Here is an 8,040-nt window from a genome sequence, read left to right as displayed (position 1 = left end):
AACTGAGTGATTTGTTTGCATGTCGGTGTACAAAACAAGGTAAATCTGTTTTAATTTTCTGTAAGTGTTAATCGAGTCACTGAGGTAAATATTTAAGTTTCCCGCCGCTCAGCTCACCACGCAGTGCTCACCCCTCGTCGTGAGTGTGCCTCTAGTTGCCACGCAGTACTTTTGTTGGCAGTGGTCGGTGTAGTGTGTTGACGACTGTAAATCTCCACAATACCGTGTTACCCCGCTGTGGCAGGTGATGGCATTGTGCAGGAGACACCCTGAGGACTCCTGGGAGGTGAGGGAGGCGATGTCACTGACGGAGCGAGGCTTGGAGTGGGCAAATCTTGATGGCCGTGAGTAAACAGCTTGTTTCTCCATTATCAGGAGGACGGGAGATGGTGGCAGTGGTGTTATATGCACGCTGCTCTACTTATAACTCTTTTCTGACATTAACCGGGGAAAGACAATGACATGCTGTTGCTGTGACTTTCCAGTGGGAGTGAATAGGGCACAAGTGTGAACATAAGATGTGTTTGTAAGGAAATACATTAGTTTCGTACTGGAGGCGGTGGCGGTTGTGGTGTTGCCTGACCGTTCTGCTCGTGATTCCTGACTCCTGACACTACCTGAGGTATAACTGCGATGTTTCGATTTTCCACTGAGGCTAGTAAGTGTTCAGAGGATGTGAATATTGAGTTGGGGTAGTAAGAGTTCAAAAGATGTAAATATAGGCAAATGAGGAATTACATTAGCTTCGTACTGGAGAAGTGACGTAACGAGTACAAAGAGGAACAGAGGGATCGAGAGGCCCCATTACCGGGTGGGCGGTGCGAGGCAAGGAACAGGTGGCGCGGTGCAGGGAAGGGAAGCAATGATGAATGGGGCAGTGAAGAGTGTTCTAGTGGGGAAGAATAGAGCGGGCAGCGGTGTGGGTTAAGAGCGAAGATTCCGAGAAATGAGAGAGGGGGTGTAGAGGAGAGATTAGATGTGTTGAGGGAAAGTGAGGCAGAGAGAGAGAGAGAGAGAGAGAGAGAGAGAGAGAGAGAGAGAGAGAGAGAGAGAGAGAGAGAGAGAGCAACCGTAAGCATGAAAGACGTTAGCTGGATTGCATGAAGGAAAGATAAAGGAAGAAAGGAGGGGAGAGGATGCTTAGCGGGAAGTGAGGACAGGAGGAATGGAGAGCTGGCTGGCTGGCTGGCTGGCTGGAGGGAGGGAGGGGGCAGGAGAGGCGGGGACGCGGGGCGGGGACGGGACAGCGATGTATGGCGAACGTTCTCTTGCTCAACACTGACAAAGAGACGAGTCACTCACACATGATAGCCTCACTCATGGCCCACGGCTCATGAATACACACACACACACACACACACACACACACAGACACACACACACAAAATCCATCCGTCCCGTCCTACTGACCACAACATTCGAACTACGTCTTATATTTTGCTGTTAGTGTAAATCATACGTCTTAATCTTTTTCTTTTTATTGTGCAAGTGAGGGGTAATTTTTATAGGCATTCCAGTTATAGTTTTCCTGGTGATTTTGTTATCAGTTAAGGCTCATCTATTTGTCCATTACTCATTATTCCTTTATCTGTGAATTAATGCATCTGTTTATCCCTGTCCTTCTGTCTATCCCTCAGTGTATTGATATTTCTATCCAGTTACTTGTCATTCTCTTCACCTGGTCATCAGTTAAACGCTCCCTCGCCATCATTCATAAGCCGCGTACTCTGTGGAGCGTCTGTCTGTCTGCCTGTAGGTGGTGACGCTTCACCGCCCCGAGAGCCACCGCTGCTACGCACTACGCATCCCAACACCAGGTGGCTTTCTGGCTCAGTGCTCGTCTTGTGGCTTCAATGTTGCGAGTTCGAGTTTGGCTCATGGAAGTTTGTTGGAGGAAGAGGTAGCGTTCTTTTTGTAATCTTAACCCAAGTTGTATCGCCTCGTATTTTGTGTGAGTGAGTCAGTTTGTAATCTGTTTTGAAATATGAGACTGATGTATATTATTTTATTTTTTTTTCGTAAGGAAGTTTGGGCTGCAGTTTTGTGGTCGTAGTTGAATTTATATTACCTCGTTTTTGCAGCTTAACAAGTCGGATCATTCTAATTTGTTTTGCAATTAGAAACAACAACAGTTTTTATCGCAGTGAAATCTAACCTGATTTCTTGTGTTTGTTTTGTATTGACAGAGTGTTAAGAACCAACAGCTTCGCATGTACACGAAAAAAAATTGTAACGTTTATAAATGTGTTTGGGAAAGTTGTATGCTTTTAGTGGCTAATTTTTGGCCATGATTATTACGAAAAAAAAAAAGAAGAAAAAGAAAATGTACGTTTCAACTCTTTTTAGCTTTGATACCAAATATCAAAGACACCTACAGTATATTACTACTACTGTTACTATCTCTATTATTATTATCATTATTATTATTATTATTATTATTATTATTATTATTACTACTACTACTACTACTACTACTACTACTACTACTACTACTATAACCATCATTGCTACAACTACTAACACCACCACTACCAAAACTGTCAACTTTCCTCACTTTGTCCCGTACACATTCTTGCCTTTCCTCCTTCGCGTCTTCATAAGCACACGCGCCTGGACATCAGAGGACACCGAGTCTTCTTCAAGTATCATGTAAATTGTGGATCCATTAGGCGCAGCGGCCCACGAGCTTACATCAACGTCCGCGCGCGAGGTCAGCGTCATCAGTCATCGCGCGTCATCACCAACATCACAACATCAATCACGGGGAATCGATCAGGATCTTAATTACCATAATCTCCCATCATCATCTGGGCGGCCATAATGAAGGCAGCGGTAGCATAAGAACACTACGCCACAACGCCACTTCTTTCTTCCTACTTGTGTGTGTGTGTGTGTGTGTGTGTGTGTGTGTGTGTGTGTGTGTGTCCTTACTTCCTCGTCGTGTTGTGTTTATCTCTCTTTGTCTGCCTCTGTCTCTATCAATAATCAGTATGTAAGATGGACTACAGATGTATATAATCTTGTTTGTGTACAGTATGATAGTTACTGGGATTGTCATAGAGAGTTTTAAGGTTCTGGTTGGTATAATTACTGTGTTAGAAGAGGAAGAACAAGAACAAGAACAAGAAGAACAAGAACAATTGGGAGAAGAACATGAACAAGAAGAACAAGAACAATAGGGAAAAGAACATGAAGAAGAATTAACAAGAATTTAACAATAAATCTACACCAGTAATAGAAAGGAAACACTTGTGAAAATCTGATTAATTATTATTATGAGAAAAAAAAAAAGCGTTTAAGAATAAAGATGAATATTTGAATGATAAATTTTCATGTAATGTGTAAGATTGTTGCTGTCAATAAACCAGTTACGTATCTCTCTCTCTCTCTCTCTCTCTCTCTCTCTCTCTCTCTCTCTCTCTCTCTCTCTCTCTCTCTCTCTCTCTCTCTCTCTCTCTCTCTCTCTCTCTCTCTCTCTCTCCTCGTTTTGACAGTCACTGATTTTTCACCACTTTTGATGATGGTAGTGGTGGTGGCGGAAGTGATGATAGTGAAAGATATGGTGATGATAGTGTTGATGGTATCTTAGCAGTACAGTGGCGAATGGTAGCCAGGAGTAGTAGTTTTGGTGTTGTAATGGTAGTGGTTATGATGGCGGTGCTGGTAACGGGTGCCAGTGGTGATGATGATAATGACAGTGGTAGTGTTGGTGGTGACAGTGATAGTGGTGATGGTGGTAATAGTAGTGGTGGTGATGGAAATATTGGAGGTGGTGCTAGTGGTGGTGACAGTAGTGGTAGTGGAGGTGACAATGGTGATGGTGGTGGTGGAAGTGATGGTAGTAGTGGTTATGGTGATGGTGACAATGTTGGTAGTGGTGGTGGTGGTGGTGGTGATGATGGTGAGGCTGGTGACAGTATTAGTGATAGTGGTGATGGCAGTAGTGATGGTGGTGGTGATGATGATGGTAATAGTGGTGGTGACAGTGTTGGTAGTGGTGGTGGTTGTGATGATGGTAGTGGTGGTGATAGTAGTGGTGATAGTGGTGACGGTAGTAGTGGTAATGTACATAGTGGTGGTGGTGGTGGTGGTGGTGGTGGTGATGGTGGTGGTGATCGAGTACCGGTGCTGCTTACATGGTCTATAATTTCCATCTGATCTAAATAAGGCTGTTATCTTGCTGGTCAATATGCGTGTAATTCATCTTATATAAATGATGATCGTGTCTCTAGCCTTGTATTCATTTGTTAGGCGGCGGCGGTGGCAGTGGTAGTGGTGGTGGTGGTGGTGGTGCTGGTTGAGGGAGAGGGGGGTAGGTAGGTAGCCTCTCACTTCCTGGCTCTCACTTCTTTAACAATATCCAACACGTCTTGTTCTGCTGAGAAACTTTGCTGACTTCATTCTTTCCTAATTTCATCCTCGTTTAATCTTATTCTTCACCTTGTTTTCAGGATCATATTTCCAAAGGTTGCATTCACTTACTCTTCGCATAATCATATTCTCATTCTCTACGTTGATCTAGCACGTTTTCTTGAAGGTTTCAGTGCCCCTGTCTTGCTAACTTCATTATATCTTAATCTAGTCCTTGCTTGATTTTATTCTTATACTTATTTCTTCTTCTTCTTCTTCTTCTTCTATATCTTCTTCCGCCATCTTCTTAGTGTCTAGGGTTGGCGGCCTCCAGAATCTTTTCCCAGTTGTTGCTGTCCATTGCGTCATCCTCTGTGCCTCCCATCCCGTGCTGCTCCACCGCCAGACTGACTCCATCTTCACATCTCACTCTCTCCGTCTCCTTTCTGTCTTGTTTCAGCCGGTTTTCTTCATGCCCTTTTATTAATGGGTTCTTGTTCTCCTCTTCCCGCTAGGCGCCTAGACCATCTCCGTTTGGGTTTTCTTGTCACCCCCGTAGTGTGTTTCATCCTTGCTTACCTTTCCAGCTTATTTTGTTGATGTGTTCCTGCGTCACCCAGATCTAAGTTAAACATTGTGCCAGTTATTCTTCTGGACACCTCTCTCTCTCTCTCTCTCTCTCTCTCTCTCTCTCTCTCTCTCTCTCTCTCTCTCTCTCTCTCTCTCTCTCTCTTCCCTTCTTTTCTTCGATAATGTTCAAACTCCAGCCCTCTTATCATAGGAACAAAAGGGACGCTGCAAGAATCCGTTAGGCCTATACGTGGCAGTCCGTGTGTAAGACATGCGTAACTTTACCCACTTACCATTCCTATTCATGAAATTATCTAATCTCATTCTAAGGTTCCTCTTATCTCGGCAGTAGCAGCCTTGTTACTGAGTGTATTCCAGTCATCTGTTGTTATATTTGAAAACCAATTTCTTCCTATTTTTTTTTTATCTAACTTGATCAAGCCTGAACCCGTTATTTCTTGTCCTATCCTGATTACTGGCTCTAATGATCTTTTTTTCATATCACTCTTGTTATATCCATTATAGCACATGAAGACTTCTATCACATTTTATCTTAATGTACGCCTCTGTAAGGAAAATGATCTTAAAAGCTTCAGTCTCCTTTCTTGATGAAAAGCTTACTATTGACTGACCACCGAATCTATTCCAGGCATCTGCAGCACTATTCCCGCCCTTCCTCTCTCGGTCTCTCCTTGCCTGTGCGTCGCCCCAGCTCTCTCCGCCGCAGCCTTGCATAACACCGGTGCTGGGGTCATGTAAGCCAGATTGCATATTGTCCTGTGTCTCGCTGCCGCCTGTTGCGACATCGGCCGGCATACGTAACACTGCAGTCAACGCCTCCTGAAGGGCAGTGCTCGCCAGCCCCGAAGAGACGCTCCAGGGTCGCTGCCCTTCTGTCTGTCTGTCTATCTACCAGAAACTCCACACATGTACTTTGCTCGGGTAGATTCTTTTTTCCCTTTTTTATTTATCTATTTATTTATTTTTTTTTTATTGATAAGTAAACCTAATCTATCATGGTAACTGGACTTTTGAACTTTTTTAACTTCCTGTTTCTCCTCTTCACATCACCCCGCTGTACATAACTCTCTTCTCGATGTCACCACCTTACTAGTCTGTCCACCTTACTAGCGGGAGAGTTAGCCATTATCTTTGCTCTTTCATTCTTTTCATTGGTAAACTCAGTAACTTTTTTTTTCTGTTTTTCATCCTACCATGACTTGAACCTTCAGAAGATTCATACCACAACATCATTATCGTGTAGCATACTTAACCGTAGCGCCATGTGACTTCAATTGTCTACCGCATAATAGTACACTGGCAGGTGCTGTTAACGTAAGGAAGAAATTAGCAAGGAAAACAAGCATTTTACTGCATCTTATTATTTCCCAGTCTTTGGAAAAATATCGAGCTTTTAATTGATTGATTTATCTATTATTTATTTATCTGTTTATTTATTAATTAATTTATTCACTTGCTTATTTTCAACGAGCTGCAAGACGCGACGAAAGATAAGGACGCTCAAGCAGCACGATGCTTTCCATATATATTATAATTAAACTAACGCATACTCTACTCTCTCTCTCTCTCTCTCTCTCTCTCTCTCTCTCTCTCTCTCTCTCTCTCTCTCTCTCTCTCTCTCTCTCTCTCTCTCTCTTCTGTAGCACTGACTGCTACGAGGATATAGAATATTCAGACCGTTTTTTTTTTTTAATTAGAATGTCCACTTCAGTAACGCAGAAAGAACAGAAGTAACTTATTTCATGTAAAGTGCATAGACTGTGACTAGACACATAACTGACTGTGACTGTGACTGTGACTAGGACATAACTGTAGAGAATGTGGATTTTTTTTTTTTTTTTTTTTTACTATCACGGTGAAAGTGTTTTGTGTCAGCCAAGACGAGACGTCACGCCTTGTCTCGGTGAAGGAATGAATACACCGTAGTACAAAAAAAGGGTTCCCTGTTCCCTCCCTTCCCTCTCTCTGGTAGTGGCAATGTTCTTCCAGCCTGGCCTCCATGTGTGCTGTCACGGTGTTTCCCTTAGCAATGAGGATGGTCGTTGTGGCAACAGTAGCAGTAATACTGATGATGATGATGATGATGATGATGACAATAATGATGATAATAATGATAATAATAATAATAATAATAATAATAATAATAATAATAATAATAACAATAATTAATAATAATAATAAAAGATTATTATTATTATTATTATTATTATTATTATTATTATTATTATTATTATTGAAAATAACATTTATATTAATCAGTTAATTTATAACACACACACACACACACGCACACACACACAAACACACACACACACACACAGCGGCTCACTATGTGCCCAGCATTCACGTCACCTCGACGCCACAACAATTTGTCACTGTCATTAATTTGTGAAAATCTCACTCACAATTTTGTTGTCAAATCCTTTAGGTCAAATTATCCACTGCCTGCACAATGCTAAAATGCATTACCACAGCTTTCGCCGTATGTATTAGTGTTTTCTGATTATTGCATCCTTCGACACTTACCTGAGAACGCTACTTACACCACGGTTACGTCCAGTCTTGCGTCATGCCAGCGCGGCGCTCCCCTGCGGCTCCCCGTTAACTCACCTCTGCTGCAAGACGAACCGCAGTGTGAAGCGAAATAAAAGTGTCCTCAGCAGGGCCAGTGAACTCGGGAGCACAGATTGCCACGCCGGGACTGCTTTGCATATCGGTAAGATCCCCTACAGATGCACTAAGTAGTAAGTACATCCTAGGAGCGGCGACAAGATGCACAACAATGACAAAAAACGTATTACTTGCCCGGCTGTTGACGCAGCAAGAAGGCCGCGTGGCAGGACGACGCCCTACCCTGACCCGTCCGCTGCCCTGCCACTGACCTGTCGCTGAACTCCTGACCACCGAGAGCTGCTGCCGTCACGGGGTTAACACTCCCGCTGTGGCTCAGCGGACCCTCCCGCTGCGAGGCGCCAACGCAAGGCACCTCTCGCTTCAAACTCTCTTACATTCCTTCGTCATATTTGTACTCTAGTGCTTGTCCATCTCCAGCTGGACCACGCGCTGCAAAAAAAAAGATATCACGGAGCAAAGAGAGAA

The 8,040-nt window shown here is 43.3% G+C and overlaps 1 long non-coding RNA gene across 1 annotated transcript; it reads left to right on the top strand.

Annotated features, from left to right (window-relative positions):
- Positions 1-167: 167 nt before the first annotated feature.
- LOC135101083 (uncharacterized) lies at positions 168-6,272 on the top strand. The gene is made up of 3 exons (XR_010269004.1): positions 168-344; positions 1,757-1,900; positions 5,570-6,272. It is a non-coding gene; the product is annotated as an uncharacterized LOC135101083 (long non-coding RNA).
- Positions 6,273-8,040: the final 1,768 nt, after the last annotated feature.

This window comes from Scylla paramamosain, chromosome 6 (genome assembly GCF_035594125.1).
Source record: "Scylla paramamosain isolate STU-SP2022 chromosome 6, ASM3559412v1, whole genome shotgun sequence".
Lineage (NCBI taxonomy): Eukaryota > Metazoa > Arthropoda > Malacostraca > Decapoda > Portunidae > Scylla > Scylla paramamosain.
The sequence above is the reverse complement of the archived record's forward strand: the minus strand, read 5'-3'. Positions and strand labels throughout refer to the sequence as shown.